At 38.6% G+C, this 18,515-nt stretch overlaps 1 protein-coding gene and 1 pseudogene across 7 annotated transcripts in view; one reads left to right on the forward strand and one right to left on the reverse strand.

Annotated features, from left to right (window-relative positions):
• Pde4d (phosphodiesterase 4D) overlaps nucleotides 1-18,515 on the forward strand; it is a 1,511,116-nt gene that overhangs the window by 1,105,995 nt on the left and 386,606 nt on the right. The gene's annotated exons all lie outside the window — the stretch shown is intronic.
• Nucleotides 1,557-18,515, reverse strand: part of LOC116083825 — a 55,204-nt pseudogene continuing 38,245 nt past the window's right edge.

An 18,515-nucleotide genomic window follows, 5' to 3' on the forward strand; every position in this document is an offset into this window, starting at 1 on the left:
ACACACACACACACACACACACACACACACACACACATACACACACCCACATGCATGGGCACACACATGCACACAGATGCAAATACAGACATACCCTTAAACACACAATTAAAATAAATAAATAAAAACTAAAGACCTTGAAAAATGAAGGCAAACCAGAAAAAGGCTTAGCTGAATGGAAAGTGAGAGCCATACATGTTCAGATTCATGCTTTGTAGGTTTTGTTTCCCCTCCTACAATATTCTTTTGCCGAGACATAAATTCATAGTATGTGGACAACAGCAAATACACTGATAGTTCCTTCTAGATATTCTTGCTGCATTACCTTTGTATGTGTCCTAAATGACCTGCGAGCCTTTAACATCCCACGATACACTGTGTTTTAAGTAAATAACATCCAGAAAGGAAGTTGAATGAAATATCTAAGTAGAACTGCTCACTTGATTCTACTAACAGAGTCTCCCTGGCATACTCTTGATTTCACTGAGCGTTTGCTTGCTCTAGTGATGACAAACACAGAGGATGACATGAGTATGATAATTTCCTTGTATTAACTTTGTTGTCATGTATGAACCTTTGCCCACACATTATAAGAGAAGCCACTGAATGAGTCTAAGCACCTTTCTCCACCCTCAGAACAGCCTGTGAATGGTATTGGCATCCCTCACAGTTTCTTCTGTCTTTTTAACAACAAACCTTGCTTGGGGTGATGTGTTTATGTTGATGTAATCACGCCCTCCCTCTGGGACAATGAACACCATAATCAGTGAAGATTCATACCAGAACTTCAGGTCACTGGGAGATTCCCACATGGTGCCTATGTGTTGACAAGTATGCTCCTGTTCCAGTGTATTATGGGTCCATCTACCTCCTATCCTTCCTACTGAGTCTTCTTTCTGACTCCTAATTTATAGAATCTAGATGACAAATGTGTTTCACCAATCTTCAATAAAAGGTTCCTGTGTGAACCCTGAACTGTGATATGTACACTGTAGCCATAAAATAAATACTGATTTTAGTGACTAACCAAGGAGACTGTAGTTCTTATATATACTCAAAAGACTCTATAGCCATGATACAGGGGTCTGTAGATATAAAGTCGAAGTAAATACTTAATGATGAAAGTTCTGCCTGCACAGTGACCTCATTAACAAGGATTTGCTCTCCTTTCTCTTCCTACCTCCTCTGTTTTAACACACTGTTATCACATATTGTCTATGATACATAATAATAATATACATACAGTCTAGGTTACTAAGGGTTCTGTATATCAAAGGCGCACAGAAAATGGGTTAAGACTTAGGCTTTGAGTAACTTGCTACTCAAGCAATCACCAGAAAAGAGAGGCTTCTGCTCTAAGTCCTACCCAGTCCTCTCACCTTACCCTCGTTTCGAGAAAATTAAAACAGGAATCTTTTGATAGAGGCACAGACAAACCCTCTTGGTTTCTAGAATGTAAGATGTCATCATTTATAAAAGTTTACCAGGAAAGCCAGGTGCCCTGGATACCTCAGGAAATGTGGGGAAAAGAAGCCCCTGCAGCCAGAAAACGGGTGTTATCTGGGGAAGGCATCCCCAGATGAAGGAAGAGGGATGCTGCCAACAGCTGTTTCACTGTCCAGACAACTCAGCATGAGGTAGCGAGGTCGTTCTGGGGTGGTCTCACCCAAGGTGCACCTTTGGGTAAATCATTAGTCGTGAGTAAGCTTGAATAGTAACAGACCTCATGACTTGGCATCACCTTGCTGCTTGGTGGCCCCTGTTTAATTTCCTAGCACAGTTGGCTTCTGCAAATCCTGACTCCTGATAATTTAGTGTTGTCTTATCCTGCTGTCTTCTGTCAGGACAAGATAATGAAAAGCACCCCTTTAATTAACATCTCTGTGTATTTTAATTGATTGAGAGATTTCGTTATAATTTCATTAAGAGAACGTTGCAATGAAATTTAATTCACTTCCTATGTCTTTTTTTAATATTTATATTCCTTTGCGATTCTTATCCACTTAGTGTATGTGAGTTTTGCTCCTCCTGCTTTTCACTTTGGGTGCTTTCCTAAATGCCTGATAACTCCTCTGCAGTTGTCGGGTTCCTGTGTGATCCATTCCAGACATCCTATGTAAGGCAGCACCTGCTGGAGGGATTCTGATGATGGGCTGAAGTTTGTCTGGTCATGTTATTTACTGGTCTTAGTTTTATGCCTTAGCAGGGAATCACTTCCATGTGTCTTAGGGAAGCAGGGGGCTGCCTTTGCCTAGTCTGAGAACACTGAATGCATGCAAAAAGGCATAGCAACCTATGGTATGCTCATGCGTGGGTCTGTGTTTGTCAGGTAAGAACACTAGAACTCACACCAATAAGTTAGTAATGCTAGGGTTGCATGGGGATCTGACATTTTGTTTTTTCAATTTTGAATTTTTTTTTATTTCATTTTGAATAGCAATTTTTTTATTTTTAAAGAAAATTGATCAAAATGGAGTTAAATATTATACTTCTTTAACATGAAAGTAGACTTAACATTGCAGATACAGCTATGATGAATAAACATTGTTCTCCAATATTGTACACATAACATGTAGGTTATAAATTGCACCACTTATAGGTTTCTTCACTATTTTATCCTGGCTCATAACACCATGCCTGGTAATGGGAGGAGAGGCCCTTGGTCCTGTGAAGGCTCTATGCCCTAGTGTAGGGGAATGCCAGGGCCAGAAAGTGGGAGAAGATGGGTTGGTGAGCAGGAGGTACGGGGAGGGAATAGGGTGTTTTTCAGAGGGGAAACCAGGAAACGGAAGAACATTTGAAACGTAAATAAAGAAAATATCTAATAAAGAAAATATCATGCTGAAAAAATTAATATGTATTTTATGGCAATTAAAATTGTGAAATTGTTCATTTGAAATGCATGATATTCATATAAGACAATGACTTTTTTTTTTAACCCAGTAACTACATGGTATAAAGTTGTTTGCAAAGCTGGCAGAGGACCACTTAAAAGAGTGTTGAAATTGGTGATGAAGATGAGGAGCAGAACCATGGCATAGGTAAAGGAGACGGAGCTGATAGAAGAGACAGGGAAGCTGTGAAGTCTCCATACCTCAGTACTTGGCGGTACTTGTCTAGGAAGCAGGACTGGGAAAGAAGTTAGGGGTTCCCAAAGATGCAAATAAGACAGAACCCAGCAAGAGAGACCTGGAGGAGGGAGAGCTCCCTGGTGGTGCTCCCTGGTGGTGCTCCCTGGTGGCGCTCCCTGGTGGCGCTCCCTGGCTGGGAGTTTCTATGGTGGAGCTCTCTGTGTACCAGGTATGCAGACATGTCTAGAGTTCAGAAGAGAAACTGAACCATTGAGCTTTGCTAGGAGATATCCATCATGGAAGGTGGTGGCTGTCATTCAAGTCAACTATGTCACTGGGGGCAGGGGAGGGATAAGGTGAGAACACAGGAGCCATAGGCTCACTGGCAATTGGAAGGGAGAGGAAAGGAAAAGGCTGAAAATGAAACCAAATAAACAGAGTGCAGACGGTGTGAAGAAAACACAGTGTTGGAAACCAAGAGGAAAGAGGATTGCAGAAAGGAGGGTGTACGGAAGGTTAGAAGTGTTCCTGGGAAGCCTACCTCAGTTGGCAAGGGAAAGTCCTACAGTGGGAGGAGCAGAGAATAGATTGAGCTTGGTTATGTGTAAATAAGAGGGGAGAATCGAGACAGTGGGTGTCAGCATGATTAATTACTTCAACAAATGGGGCTTATTATGAGGAAGCAGTGGTAAGTTTTTGAACAGAGAAATTGGAAATTATTTTTTAAATAATAATTCAGTGTCATCAAGCCCTTTTTATCCCTTTTTAGGGGAAGGATTTGACAATAAAGAAAAGTACAGGAGGATAAAGGTTGAGGCTGTTTATCAGATGTTATAAAGAGATCAGATCCAAAACATAGAAGGGAAGGGTTTACCTGAGGAGGTAAACTCTGTGTGTGTGTGTGTGTGTGTGTGTGTATCTGTGTGTGTTTGTGAATGTGTGTAAGTGTGTCTGTGGGGGTATGCTCATCTCACCCCCCCATGTATGTGTTTGTGTGTGTATGTATGTGTGCATGTGTGTCTGTGTATCTGTATGTGTTTGTGAGTGTGTATATATGTGTCTGTATATGTGTCTGTGCAAGTATTCACATCTCACCCCCCTGTGTATGTGTATTTGTGTGTGTATGTGTGTATATGTGTGTGTATATGTGTGTGTATGTGTGTGTATGTGTGTGTGTGTGTGTGTGTGTGTGTGTGTGTGTGAGTGTGTGGTGGAAATGATAGATGTGTGCATGAGTTTATTACATTGCTGACTGGATGTGGAGAATGCTTCTTTTGTGTGCTACTCTATTCTATTTAGTAGGAATATCATCTGCCGTGTGCAGGAAATGGGAACCCAAGTATTTAAGAAGGAAGAAAGGGTATGTGCTGTGATCCTTAGGGAAACTAGGAGATAGGGTTGCTTAATTGTTGCCAGAACTTTACAAGCGATGCTTAGGCTGAAGTATAAGAAAGGTTGGCCTGACTCCCTTAGCCTTTCTTCATGACGTGATCAGCCCATGGCCACTAGAGGGAAACAGTGCGCCCTGTACTGAAAGTGCTTAGCTGCCTTCCTCCTTGTGTTGCTGTCTGACACTGACAGATTGATATACTGAGTAGTGAATTTCTTGACATGAGTCAAGATGACTTCTTAAAGAAAAGAAAAAAATCCTAGTGCATCTCTCAAATTTATGCACAGCTTCCCAAGCAGAGAAAGACTGTGGTGCCACCTAATGATGACTGGCTTTCCCACTAAGTGGGATGTTCTTAAAGTCCCTTCCAAACCTTTGCCTCAAAAATGCTAATGAGTTGGCACTAACAGATCATTTACATAGTCGGAATAAAGCTTTTTGGCTTCGCATTTTGTCTCAGAATAAATCAGAAGTTGCATGACTCTAGAAATCAGCCTGGCACATAGAACCAGAACTATGGAAAAATAACTACTGGATGGCCCATAGCATGCAGGAGCTAAATTCTGTTACTCGGCTCCTATTTGCTAAAGTGGTGTGTGTGTGTGTGTGTGTGTGTGTGTGTGTGTGTGTATGTGTGTCCTTCAGTAGTTGAGGTGACAGATTCTAATCTCAATCGGCTTTTTAAAATTTCTAGAAATAGCGTGATATAAGAGGAAGTGACTTGAGGAAATCAGCTGTACCGTGGAGCTCCTCACTAGTACCTTGTTCAGACTGAGAATGTATATCAGTGGAATGGCATGGAGTGGGCAGCATCTTCCTACCATAGCACCACCAGCTTCCATGACTATCAATAATTTTACAAGAAAACGGGAGTACACCCAGCAACATCACTTAGCAAATCCATCGCAGATGGCTCAGTTTCTGTTCTGTTGCTGCAAAGAGACATAAAAAGCAGGGCGGCTTAGACTGTGGGAGAAGGTTTGGAGGGAGAAAGAGGAGGGGGAAAATGTTGCCATTGTATTATAATCTCAAAAAAATATAAAGAGCATTTAAACAAGGACTTCCTTACAGTTTTGGTAAGAGAGTCCATGGCCAAGGGAACATGGTAGCAGGTTGACAGGCTTGACACTGGAGCATTTGCTGAGAGCTTAGCTCTGATTCATAAGAGGCAAGAGGCAGAAAAGGCCTTACTTGGGCTTTTAAAACCTCAAAGTCAACCTCCCACTAGTGACACACGCCTCTTTTAACAAGACCACACCTCCTAACCCCTCCCAAACAAGTCCACCAGCTGGGACCTAGTATTTAACCCTGTGTATCTGTTGGCCATTCTTTTTCAAACTACCATAATCATTAAAAAATAGGAGTAAAAATCAAGAAACATTGAATAGCAGACCTTTCCCAGGTAAACTAGGCAACTGTTGGTACCAAATGTAGTTCCCTGAGTGAAGGCACATTAGTTGTTCATCTTTGAGCATGAACTGCATCTAGTACCAGCATTTAGGTGTCTCAGTACATCACCAGCATTGCTTTCCAAGTAGGAATGTTGATATTTGGAAAGAAGCAGAACCTCTGGACCTGAATTTTGGATCACCAGAAGCATGTAAAGGGGAAAAGTAGATGTTTGTATCATGGGTACCCAGGAAAAGGGATTTTTGTTGTTGGCATTTGCAAATGACTTCATCTGTTCATGTTCTCTGCATTGATCCAAAGAAAACAAAGTTCAGGCTCAGCACCGTCATGGATGTTCTTTGGATTGCAGATGACACTGCATGTGCTGGGAATGTTAAAGTGTTACTGATATAATGGTAACAATACAGTGGTGTACTGAAAATACAAGGAACTTCATGACCAGCCCAACCAACTGTCCTCCGGTACTACCAATAAGAAAACACCAGGGTAGAGAGAATGGGAAGATTAAAGCCCAGATCACTGGAAAGGAGGCACTGGAGAATAGAAATTGGAAAACAAATGAACAACTATACAAAACCTCTCTCCTCAGTGTGGCTGAAGAGTCCTGAGGCATGGCACAGAAATCCCTGCCTCATTCAACAGCCAGAGAATCATCTCAAAACTTACCTTCCAAACTTTGCTAAAAGCCAGCAAAGAGGCCATCTTATTCTATAAAATGCATTCAGCTCTCTTCCTGTTCTCCAAAACTGTGCCAGATCAAGGCAAAAAGGAGAAGCTGGGGCAGGAAGTTCACATCTACAAGATCTGTCTCAGCGTCTGTGTCAGGGTGAGTGTGCAGACTGATCTGGGCTGCCAAGGTGTTTGAGCAGCTCACGGGCCTTACATTTTTCAAAGCTAGATACACTGACAGGTTCTGTGACATCAGAAGAATTTAGAAAAAAAAAAATGCTGTGTCCTGAACAGCATGTGGAGACAAGGTAGAAGAAATCCAGGGAAAAGTCTAGAAATGCAGGAGTATGAATGATAGCAAAATGGCTTCTCAGAGACCAGAAACATTGGTTTTAGAATTCAAGATCACATTGATCTGAGGATCACTTGTGGCCCGAGCCATAGATCTACAGCCTCATCTTGTATGTAGTGCTGGATAGCCCAGATTTCAGCACTGCAGATATGAAGTCCAGGAACAAAATCACAATCAGCAAAGAGGAGGCCATGTGCTGATTCCAGCTGAAGTTTCACAGGATTGTCCTTCCTGGACTGTCAACTCTATCCAAAAGATAAATAAAATTGCCTTAGAGAGAGAAAGATAGAAACAAAAACAACAAACAACAAATGAACAAACAAACAAACAAAAATAGAGTGCCTTTACGTCCCCCCCCAACCCCCACCCATCCTGTCCCATCCAGTCTGGTCTCCCCTCCCCCAACCCCACCTCAAATTCCTGAGACAGTTTGCTACAATGGCTTCGCAATCTCAACCACTGCTATAAGGAATTACTTCTTCAGTAAGTTTGGAATACTAATGCTGCTCATCAGTGGCTCAGAAATTTCACTGGCCACCGCCATACTTTGATTCCTCTACACAACATACCCATACCTGATCTATATTACTTAGTAGTTTAACCTTTTGTTCTGGATCCAAAGATAAAGAAAGAAATAAAGAAATACTTTATCATGAGAAGACCCAAGAAATGGTGTAGGAGGTGGGGGGTGTCAGGAACACAGTAACATTTGAAGTTTCTACTCTTAAGTACCACCACTACTTCTCAGTTGTAATGTGCTGGGTTTCCTGGATAAGGTTGAGGTGTTGAGCCAGGAAGCCTAGATTTTGTTCAAAAATGGGTCCAGAGAGTCTTTGGATAGTTTAAATATAGCATGACCTATGATAGTTTCTGAACTCAAATTTTAATTGATTGAATGCGTTCGCGATGCTGCCACGGGTGTGAGCCCTGACACTACTTCCTCATCCTTATGTCCACCTCACACATTTCAGTGGTCTTTTACCCAGTGTGCTGTCCTTAGTTTAGTTGTCTCTGGATTTTAGAGGACAGGAGAAATATGGCATCCGTCTGTGTAGTTGGCATAAAACAGATAGCCCATTGAACATTTATTGACTGTTCACGAGTTAGGAGGTAAGTCAGAGACAGTTGTTTTGGTCCTTCCTCTGTTTAATTCTTCTTCTACGTTATTAAGTCTTGTAAGAGGGGTAGAAACCACCATGCCATTTGAAAGAATGATTTGGGGGCCGTAAGATGGGAAGCATTGGATAGGCAAATCCACAGAAGCTAAACACAGTAGGCTCAGCTGCACTTTTCTAGTTGACTGAAGATAGATGTGTGTGTGTGTGTGTGTGTGTCCTGCATATGAGAGTTCATATAACTTCAAGTCAGATACCACCAACTCTGTCACTCATTACACAGAACCAGAGAACTAGGGAAATATTTCTTTTTACTAATTGAGCACATTTGATATACTGACACCAATACTAGCCATGCTGTTACTTATGACCACACAGTCTGGTGTCTCCTTTTTAATCAAGCCTCACTCACCAAAATAGACCATATCTTTTCTTCCATTGGCATAGAAGACTCCAAGTCATTAAAAGAATTTGTGAACCAATATCTAGTTCTATGTTTCTAATTTGACATTTTGTTGGGTGCATATGTATTAATTAAATTAATTAATTAAAATCTCCTTCACCATAGAATCTCAGAAGAGTATCAATAACTAACTTTACAAGTTAAAGGGCTCACTATGTGTGTTAGTTAGGGTTTTACTGATGGGAAAAGACCATGACCAAGGCAGCTTCTCTAAAGGACATTTAATTAGAGCTGACTTACAGGCTCAGTTTCAGTCCATTATCATCATGACAGGGAGCATAGCAGTGTGCAGGCAGGCATGGTACTGGAGGAGCTGAGAGTTCTACATCTTCATCCATAGGAAGCTAGAAGCAAACTGTCTTCAGACAGCTAGGAGTAGGGTCTTAAAGCTTACCCCCACACTGACACACTTCTTCCAACAAGACCATACCTCCTAATAGTGCCAGTCCCTGGGCCAAGCATATTCAAACTACCACATTGTTTTTTCAAATGCATGAGGCAGAAGAGAATGGAAGAAGGGGGAAGAAAGAAACAGAACAGAGTGAAAGTATGTGTATTGTGTGTGTGGGGGGAGGGTGGGAAACTAATGCATACCTGGACCTCCACATTACTGTAAATCTTAGACCTGGCAGTATCTCACTCCGGTAACTTCTAGAGGTGTTTCTGTTGTAATGATTTCTCAGCAATTTCCCCCTTAGACTTCCCTTTCAGAGCATTTATTATACATTTTAATTCCTTGAATGCAATTCTCCATTTGTAAAGGTATATCTGGTTCTTCGAGGCTGCCAAAAGTTCTTTGGCAATAAATCAGTGCTTAAAGGGCATGATCCACTTAGCTAATGCCATTTGGGGTCAACATAGAAAGTAACTATCAAAAGGCTGTCTTTTTATGCACACTGGAAATAGACTGTAATATCTCCTCAAAATATGCCCCCATTATTTTAGTCCTCAGGACACTCATTTTCACTCAACAAACAGGATCTTTTTAAACATTGAAATAAAATGTTTGAGAAATACTACTTTGAATTTGCAATGCCACATATAGGTTTTGAAAAATCCTTCACACTATTTCATAGGGATTTTACTAAAATGAATACAGGAAAACAGCCTATAGGTTATAAGTATTGTCTATATAAATATTTAATACAAGTTTTCTATTCATTATATGATACATGTACATATAGCACACTGGTAAGATTAAAACTTTTATTGCTCTTACCATTGAAAGTTCTCATACTTAAGCAAATTCCTGTGTTGTATTATGTAACAATGAGTTTTGGCTACACCACTTTGTGCTCCCAGCGAGTCACACACTTTCAGCCACCTTCTCAGGAACTCTTTGAATTCATGAATGAGAGATACATACACATTATCTTATTTTTGAAGTGCCCTGGATAACTCAATGACTGGGCACTTCTAAACCTTCCCCTGCTACCTCAGGCCCAATCAGGGAAGTAGCCAGTAGCCACACACCCAAATTCTCATGTGGCTTGTTAGCTTTCTCTCCTGCATCTCCTGCATTCCATCCTTCTTTCCTGGATATTCCCCTCTGCTCCTCTCTGCATCCTAGCTGGTACAACTTTAAGGGTCCCACCCCCTGCCCAGTCATTGGCCATGGCATCTTTATTGATTGATCAAAATCCAACTGGGGATAAGGACCTTTAGCATTTGGATATGCAGATTTCCAATTGAATCAAGCATTAAAACCAATCTCCAACAATATTAAAAATCTAAGTTGTCAAAATGTATTAGATCAGAATTCATATATATGAATATATATTATATGTATAATATGCTATTTATACTATATACATTTTATATAGCATATATGCTATATATTCCATATATGTTCTATATATATATTCTATATATAATATTATATTATACATGTATGTGTACACACATATACATATACACACACACACACACGTGTGTGTGTGTGTGTGTGTGTATAGTATATAGAAACAGCTAAGCAGTAGGACTGAGTCCCCAAGCTATGCAACTTTTTTCTAATGAGTGTTCATTATTTAAGCTATGCCTACATGCTGAAAGTACTACCTGGAAACTTGTCATTTGTCCCATGTGTCATTTTGCCTGCATGGTATCTTGTAAGTTTGACTACATCAATTGCTAATACCAAGGCCATGTGGACAATCATTTTAAATTCTCATTAAGTAACTAATTGCCTGTACAACTACAGGCAAATTACAACAGGATGTATATTTATGCAGTTCAATCTGTATGGGAATCAATGTAATGACATAAACTCTTATCAGAGCCTTTTGACATGTTACAATAAAACCGTATCAACAATCTACCTCAGTGCCTTTAGAAAAGTATTTACTGAGGTAAACCCAATGTGTTTCTCACATACATGAAAAATGTTCATTTGGAGTATTTTATCTTTCACTCATGTCAGCTGTTTTAACTGATTTAAATTCAGACCTATATTAATGAATAAATACTGTTTTTTAATAATATGGTACATGCATATTGATGCTCAATAAATGAGATAATTCTAGGACAACTGATATTCAAGTTAAGTGCTTTACCAGAAGTTCTAGGTCTAGGTTCTGGGTTTGATAGTTGCATTATGGGAGGACAAGGTACATTCTATCCACAATGCTAATATTATGATAAGAATCTGACCAGGTGGTAGCAAATTTACTTATTTTCCACCTTAATTCAAGTCAGTTTTAATTTGACTTGACATGTCTTCAAGTCAAAATATTATTAAGCCAGGAAAGAGGTACTGAGGTTCAGAATGTGTAGGTATTGTCATCCTGGAATATACCTATGCCCAGGGAATGGATTATTCTCTGTTTGTATTGTGGTGGGGAAATCTCATGTCTTAGAGTCCATGAATATTGAAAAGAAACCAAATTTCAACTCTTCTGTGACATTTTCTATATTCATTAAATATATCAAAGGGAATAATTAAGACTATGTTGGGTGTGTGTGAATCTCTGTGGTCGAAGGAACATAGTTCTGGTAGTCTGTGACAGGAGCCATGTTGCCCAGCCCACTCTATATTTCTTCCATCCACCACACTTGTTCCCCTTCTATGATAACATCATTTCCTGTTCATCCAAACTAGGCATACTGAGCTACACATGCTTGGAGCTCCACACTGTCAGCAACACTGCATCCTGTACAGATGGGGCCCAGAAAAAGTTGGTTCCTCATTGGGGTGCTTCCTTCTAAAACAATGGTTCTAAACCTGTGGGTTGCAACATCTTGGGTAAACCTCTATCTCTATGATAGATAATTAGCAAAGCTATAGTTATGAAGTAGCAAGGAAATAATTTTATGATTGTGAGTGATTACCACAACATTGTGTTAAAGGGTCACAGCATCAGGAAGGTCAAGAACTAGTGCTCTAAAAGAATCAATGCTGATCTAGAATGTTCCTCTTTGCTCTCTGCCCCTTTGTGTCATGTTATGATTCTCCTCATTACACATTTATGTCATTGTGATGACATAAAATACTTATCAGTGCTGGGAAGATGCCATTGAACATCCAAAACCAGTAACCCTTTTCCCTTTTAAAAAGGAACTAGCTTTGTTTATTTCATTATAGCAACTGAAATGAACTGATCATGCAAATGGAAACTGCCTCCCAGGATGTAAGCTTGCATCTGATAGGCTGGGGTTGACTACTACTTACTGTATATATGTGTTGAAATGCCACATTCAACTCCATTAATCTGTATAATTAATATATGATGAAGATAAAATTAAAAAAAAACACCAAGCTTTCCAAAGGACCAAATTATTTATCTCATTCAATTGCAAAAAAAAAAAAATATTATACATGAATGGTAAGAGACAATGTCCCTTGGCTATTATGAGCTTCCAAGAAGCATGGCACTTGCTGTAGCATATGCTTCATAATGAAGAGGGTATCTCTCTAGAAAGGCAGTAGAGAGTGCGTTTAGCCATTTTGCTCCTTGGTGCCAATACTTTAGCCTTTATTGCTTGTCAAAGATAAAAAGTTAATGCCCTGCTGTACCACTCAACAAAGTATATCTATTTTCTTTTGTTCTTGTGTTTTCTTTATACAAACTCAGTTGGGTGTCTTTTTTCTTTCCTATTTCTTGTCTTCTATATAGTTGTATCCAAAATGTTAGGAGGAAAAAAAAAAGGATACTTCTAGGTTGAACAGGATAATTGCTTTAGAATATGTAGTGAGAAAATATAAGCAAAGGTCAAGTACTGAATGTATCTACTCTGCTAATCTACATTTGTGCTTTAGAAAGCACACGTCACTGAATGATTTAAAATATGCTTGTACCATCTGTTCTCTTGGGGTTTAATACTGTCTGTGATAGCAAAATAATCATGTTAAATACATTCTAGATATAGGACCCTGCTGTTCATAACGGGAATGGCACTGGTAATTCATATGACCTTGCCCTTTCTTTTTCCGTGTAATTACACCATTGATTTTCCTGTATTTGAAAGGAGAACAACACAAGACATGCTTTTTTCCCTAAGTAGAACAAGCAGCCCAGGAATTCTGCCCTTTCTTTTAGAGAAATAATAGAAAACACATTAAGTAAAATGTGTAGACATGTGCTGTAAAGGAAACAGTGCATATGATTGGCGAATGATGTGTGCTGTCTGGACATCTTTGTGTCGGCTTTATGAAAATTGATCAAATCATTGTTCACAGTCCAGAAGTCATGTGATCAGTTTCATCTCAGAGATTCTGTTCTGTGCCTGGAATGACAACAGTGTGAGGATGTCTGTGCAAATGAAACGAGATTACTTCGGGGATGATGTTGATGGTCCCTGAACCCTTGCAATGCTCTGTATCTGAATCATAAACTCTAAATTGTTTCACATTGACTGAAAATTTATTTACATACTGAAGCACTGTATACTCCTCAAAAAATGCTGTACACTTAGTGAGAATAACAGCCTTTTCATTCTCTTTTTGTGTCTCTTTTTGTAAGGCAAAATAATAATTAAATGGATTGATAGTCAATAGTGCAAAATAGTGGCCAATGATAGGTTCTAACCACGTGTAATTCATGTGTGTAGGTCCACTCTCCTTAGCCTGAGATGGCCCTATATGATTCTCCCTACCAGAAAGTGTTCAGAGGGTCACTACTGAGCATATTTTGAGGGTATCCCCAATGAACTCCCAGTACTGTTCATATTTGCCCTCCCCTGTCGGACATCTTTGGCTGTTACATGAATCCCATCTGCTTCTTTTATTTTAATTGCAATTAAAAAAAAATCTTCCTGGGAGAAGACAGAAGTCAGGAGACATCATTATTCTTTGTAAAAACATCTCCAGAATGATCATTAAATCACCCTGGCTTCTCATCTCCAGGCAAACAGTGCCATTTGTATAAATGTTGTTCTCAGTCACATGGCCCTTTCCTCTGACTTGTCTCCGACACCACTCACTCTTCCCCCAGCTGTGCTCTTGCTTATGCAAGAAGGCTATGACAGAGTGAACTCAAGAACGTGTGTGTTGAAATTTGTCCTGTTTTTTAATATTAAGTTGTTAACTTCCTGATCTGTTAACAACTTATATATCCATATGTACTTGATACTTGATGTTGGTAAACCGTGCATGTGTGTGTGTGTGTGTGTGTGTGAATACACATGTATATATGAATGTGTATATATATGTATGTATATGTGTATATAAGGAGATATATAAATATATGTATATAAAATCTATATGTGCACATATAAAAATGTACATATTCATATATAAATATATAAATAATTTGTATGAATATGTGTATATGATTATATTTATATTAGGGGTTGAGTATAGGGTCCTGGAAGTGTTAGACAAGCATTCTACCAGTGAGATATATCCCCTTACAACCTGTAATTCAAACCTTTTTTTTTCTTTCTTTTTTTTTTTTTACTTTTTATTTGAGGCAGGATTTCACTGAGTTACTCATCCTTGTCAAAATACACTCAGTTACCCAGGTAGGACTTGAACTTATTATCCTCCTGTCTCTGACTTCCAAGTTCCTGGGATTTGGGGCTTGTGTGCTCCAGCTACAAACAAAATCATGTTTTTAGCACCCAGTTTGCGTTTTCTCCATCAGTTACATTGCTGTCTAAACTGATTCTTCATTTAAAAAAACTCATAAGATTACTTGTGCGAAAACTCATGAAACTGGAACTGTGAAAAGCAGCAGTCAAAAGCATACATATTGATGCAAGGAAGGAACCAAGATTTCAAGCCCACAATCTGAATTAAGAATGTGACACTGCCACCAGAGGCCTTCTCTAATATGGCCAGGAAATTGAAGCTCATTCTTTTTCTCTTCCTGACCTATAAGAAATAAAGAAAATAAAAATACCAAGTACTAAAGTAATTAAGAGTTTCAAATACAAAGAGTTTCAATTAGACTATGTGGCCAAGAACAAAGAATAAAATCTCTTTCTAGCCAGTCACAGGGCTCTAAGGTCTCCAATTAAGGAACAGTACTCACGAAGGTAAGATCACTCTTTAATATGTAGATGTGTACAAAGATAAGCTTGGCATTGCATGCAGCAGCATGATGCTGTGGCAGGCACTGAAGCTGTCTTCTCCCTGTGGAGCCATCACACCGTGGGAGAAGGCAACACCTCAGCAAACCTCCAACTGGGAGAATCTATTGTGTGAAAAAACCTTAATATGACATCTGACAACTCTAAGCAAACGCTTGGCAGACATTTTAGCTATAGAAATGATTACAGTGACTGTCCATGAACATGAAACTTCCATTTGTCTGATAGTTATAAGGAAAGATGCTTAAATTTTTCAAACACTATTCAAAGGTTTAGAACCAGCTTCCGATGTTAAATCATTAAGGTAGTTAATGGCATCCTGTGCTAGACATGACAGATTTAGTCTTAATTTACATTTCCTCATTGCCTTTATACTCTCTCCTACCTAGATTTGAGATTCATTCAGCAAATTTAACAGGAAAACTAAATCTCAATTGCTTATATTAAATTATCTAGTAACTAGAAATAGCTCATCAACAAAGGAGTGGTCATGACGGAAAAAAAAAAAAAAAGGCTCTCTTCCATTAAGTAAAGAAGATGTTTCAGGTAAATTTCTAAGTCACTGACATTTTTTCCTTTGTAGAATAGGTTTGCTGTTTTATATTTGCAACTACTATGTGTTAAAGGCATCTGCTTATGTGTTATAATGTATGTTTGTGTTATGTGTTATGTGTGTATAATAAATGTTGCTCCAAGTGCTGCACATTCTCCTGCTTTCATGCTTCTATATCCTATTTATTCCTTTATGAGTAAGTCATCATAGGAAATCCAAACCACAGTCCTTAACTTATAGCAATAAGGTAGGCCCTATTCTTGTCTCCATCACTGAAATACTCTGGCTGTTCTTTGCTTCTTTTCTTTCTATCAGGCATCACGCCCCATGTGCTTAAACCTAATGATATTCCTGTCACTCTATCTCTGCTTAATCAGTTCCATGAAAGCATGGATACCCACCTGGTATGTTTACTTCTGAAATCCCAATCACCAAAGCAGTAACTTGACAAATATTTGTGGGATAAGTGAATGAAGTTTAAGTATCAAGTAAATAAATGTTAGAAGCACACAAATTCTCCCCTATGGCTGTTTGAGCCTTTTATGTCAGTGCAGGGTTATGAACTAAATCTATGTGGTCATGAAACCAACAACTTCATTCATGATCTCTTTTGCTATTTCAGATAACTCATGAATTTATTGGTAAAAAAGAAATAAAGGTATCACTATTTGCAGATGATATGATAGTATATATAAGTGACCCCCAAAATTCTACCAGAGAACTTCTCAACTGATAAACAATAGCAAAGTGGCCAGATATAAAATTAACTCAAATCAGTAGCCTTCCTTTATACAAAGAATAAACAGGCAGAGAAAGAAATTAGGGAAACAACTCCCTTCACAATAGCCACAAATAATATAAAATATCTCGGGGTAACTCTAACCAAACAAGTGAAAGACCTGTATGGCAATAATTTCAAGTCTCTCAAGAAAGAAATTAAGACGATCTCAGAAAATGGAGAGATCTCCCATGCTCCTGCATTGGCAGAATTAACAGTAAAAATGGCCATCCTACCAAGGGCAATCTATAGATTCAATGCAATCCCCATCAAAATCTCAACACAATTCTTCAAAGATATGGAAAGAGCAATTATCAAATTCATCTGGAAAGTCAAAAAATCCCAGAATAGTGAAAACAATTCTTAACAATGAAAGAACATCTGGAGGAATCACCACCCCTGACCTCAAGCTTTAATACAGAGCAATAGTGCTTTTGCAATTCTTGACAACAAAAATAACACCCTACAGCTATATAGATTTTATTGCAAGGGGATGCTTTCTTTATGGTCTAAATTTAAGAGGTGATCCAGGTCAATACTCTTCTGCATAGTCTCCATGAGGATCCCTCTTCAACATGTGATTCTTCTCTAGACTTGGTCGATCTCATAGTTTATCATGAGTTTTTCTATTGTCTATTATAGTCCCATGAGTCATCAAAATTTGAAGAAGAAATGATAAGTAACACTTGGTGTTTGCTTTTGAACCACTTTCATTCATGTGGCTAAGGCAGCCTTGTAAGTGTATACATCCCAAGCTCATTGCTAGCCAAATAATTTATAATCCATACAGTGCTTCTGAGAGCAAAGGGAGGTAGTTATTTAAGAACTTCCAACACAACAAATATGTGCTATTTGGGCAAACTGGAGATCATTGTCCTCTTCTTTAAAAAATTAATGATAAATTATAGGTATGTGTCTCTCTTTTTTTTTTTTAACAAACATCTACTGGGTGCCAACAATGTACAGAGAAACATATGAAACACCATAGAGTATACAGCAGTCACTGAATATTACAGAGAATTCAAAGACAAATATGCTGTAAAACCATCTACCAGGTGTTTTATAGTCCACCCCAGGAAAAAATAAAAGATATTGAAATTACAGTATAAGACAAAAGTAATGAGGGCCGGGTGGTGGTGGCACACACCTTTAATCCAAGCACTTGGGAGGCAGAGGCAGGTGGATTTTTGAGTTCAAGGCCAGCCTGGTCTACAGAGTGAATTCTAGGACAGTCAAGGCTACACAGAGAAACCCTGTCTCGAAAAAAAAGAAAAAGAAAAAGAAAAAAAAGACAAAAGTAATGAAATAGGATTGACATAAGCTTAAGAATATTAACCTTCAAATAGGTTCACTCTGCTAAAGCGTATTTCTTCTTCTCTCCTAATATCAATTGAAATTAGTTCTCTCCTGAAGTATTCATCTGGACATGAAATGAATTATTTATATGCGTTTCTATATTTTTTCTTCGATAGACAATACATCATCTTCTAGTATGTATACAAATATATGTTCAGCTAATGCTGGCTGGCTGACTAACTGCAGTAGAATGAATTAAGAGATTTAAAAAAAAAACCATCTGGCAAACAAATATAGAGTTGTGCTTGCCAAAGACACCTCTATTTGCTCAACGAACTTGTCATCAAAGAATGAACTTATAGGATGATTATTTTTCATCTCATGATTTTATGATACAAGACATTTGGTTATTTGGAAACAAGCTTAAATCATGTTAATTCTTTCCACTGGCTCCTACTGTTAGAAATTCATTAACAAATGAACATTGGCAACATTTTGCATCTTGGCCAGTGTTGTGCTTTTTTTATGTATGAAAGTGTGGGAAGTAGTGTAGGACATCTGTCAAAGGAAACTATCTTCTCAGATCCTGTTGTGTATATTAAACCCACTTGTTTCCACTTCCATACATTCTTAAGGAAAATGTCCCTCCATTTAAGGTTTAAATAGCTGCTAGCAAACTGGAAGACCTGAATGAAGACCTGCTTGAAACATTAGAGAATAAGTGGTACTCTCTTTGGCTGACTGTGTTGCTACTTTGGTTCAGCCTACACTTTGGATTCATGATACTGTGTTGAGACAAGGCTATTCACACAAAATTCATCCTCTCTGTTCTTCATGACTAGAAAATTAAGTTGCCTTACCAATCTCAATAGCTTTTTAGTATAATAGGA

This window comes from Mastomys coucha, unplaced genomic scaffold, assembly GCF_008632895.1.
Source record: "Mastomys coucha isolate ucsf_1 unplaced genomic scaffold, UCSF_Mcou_1 pScaffold8, whole genome shotgun sequence".
Lineage (NCBI taxonomy): Eukaryota > Metazoa > Chordata > Mammalia > Rodentia > Muridae > Mastomys > Mastomys coucha.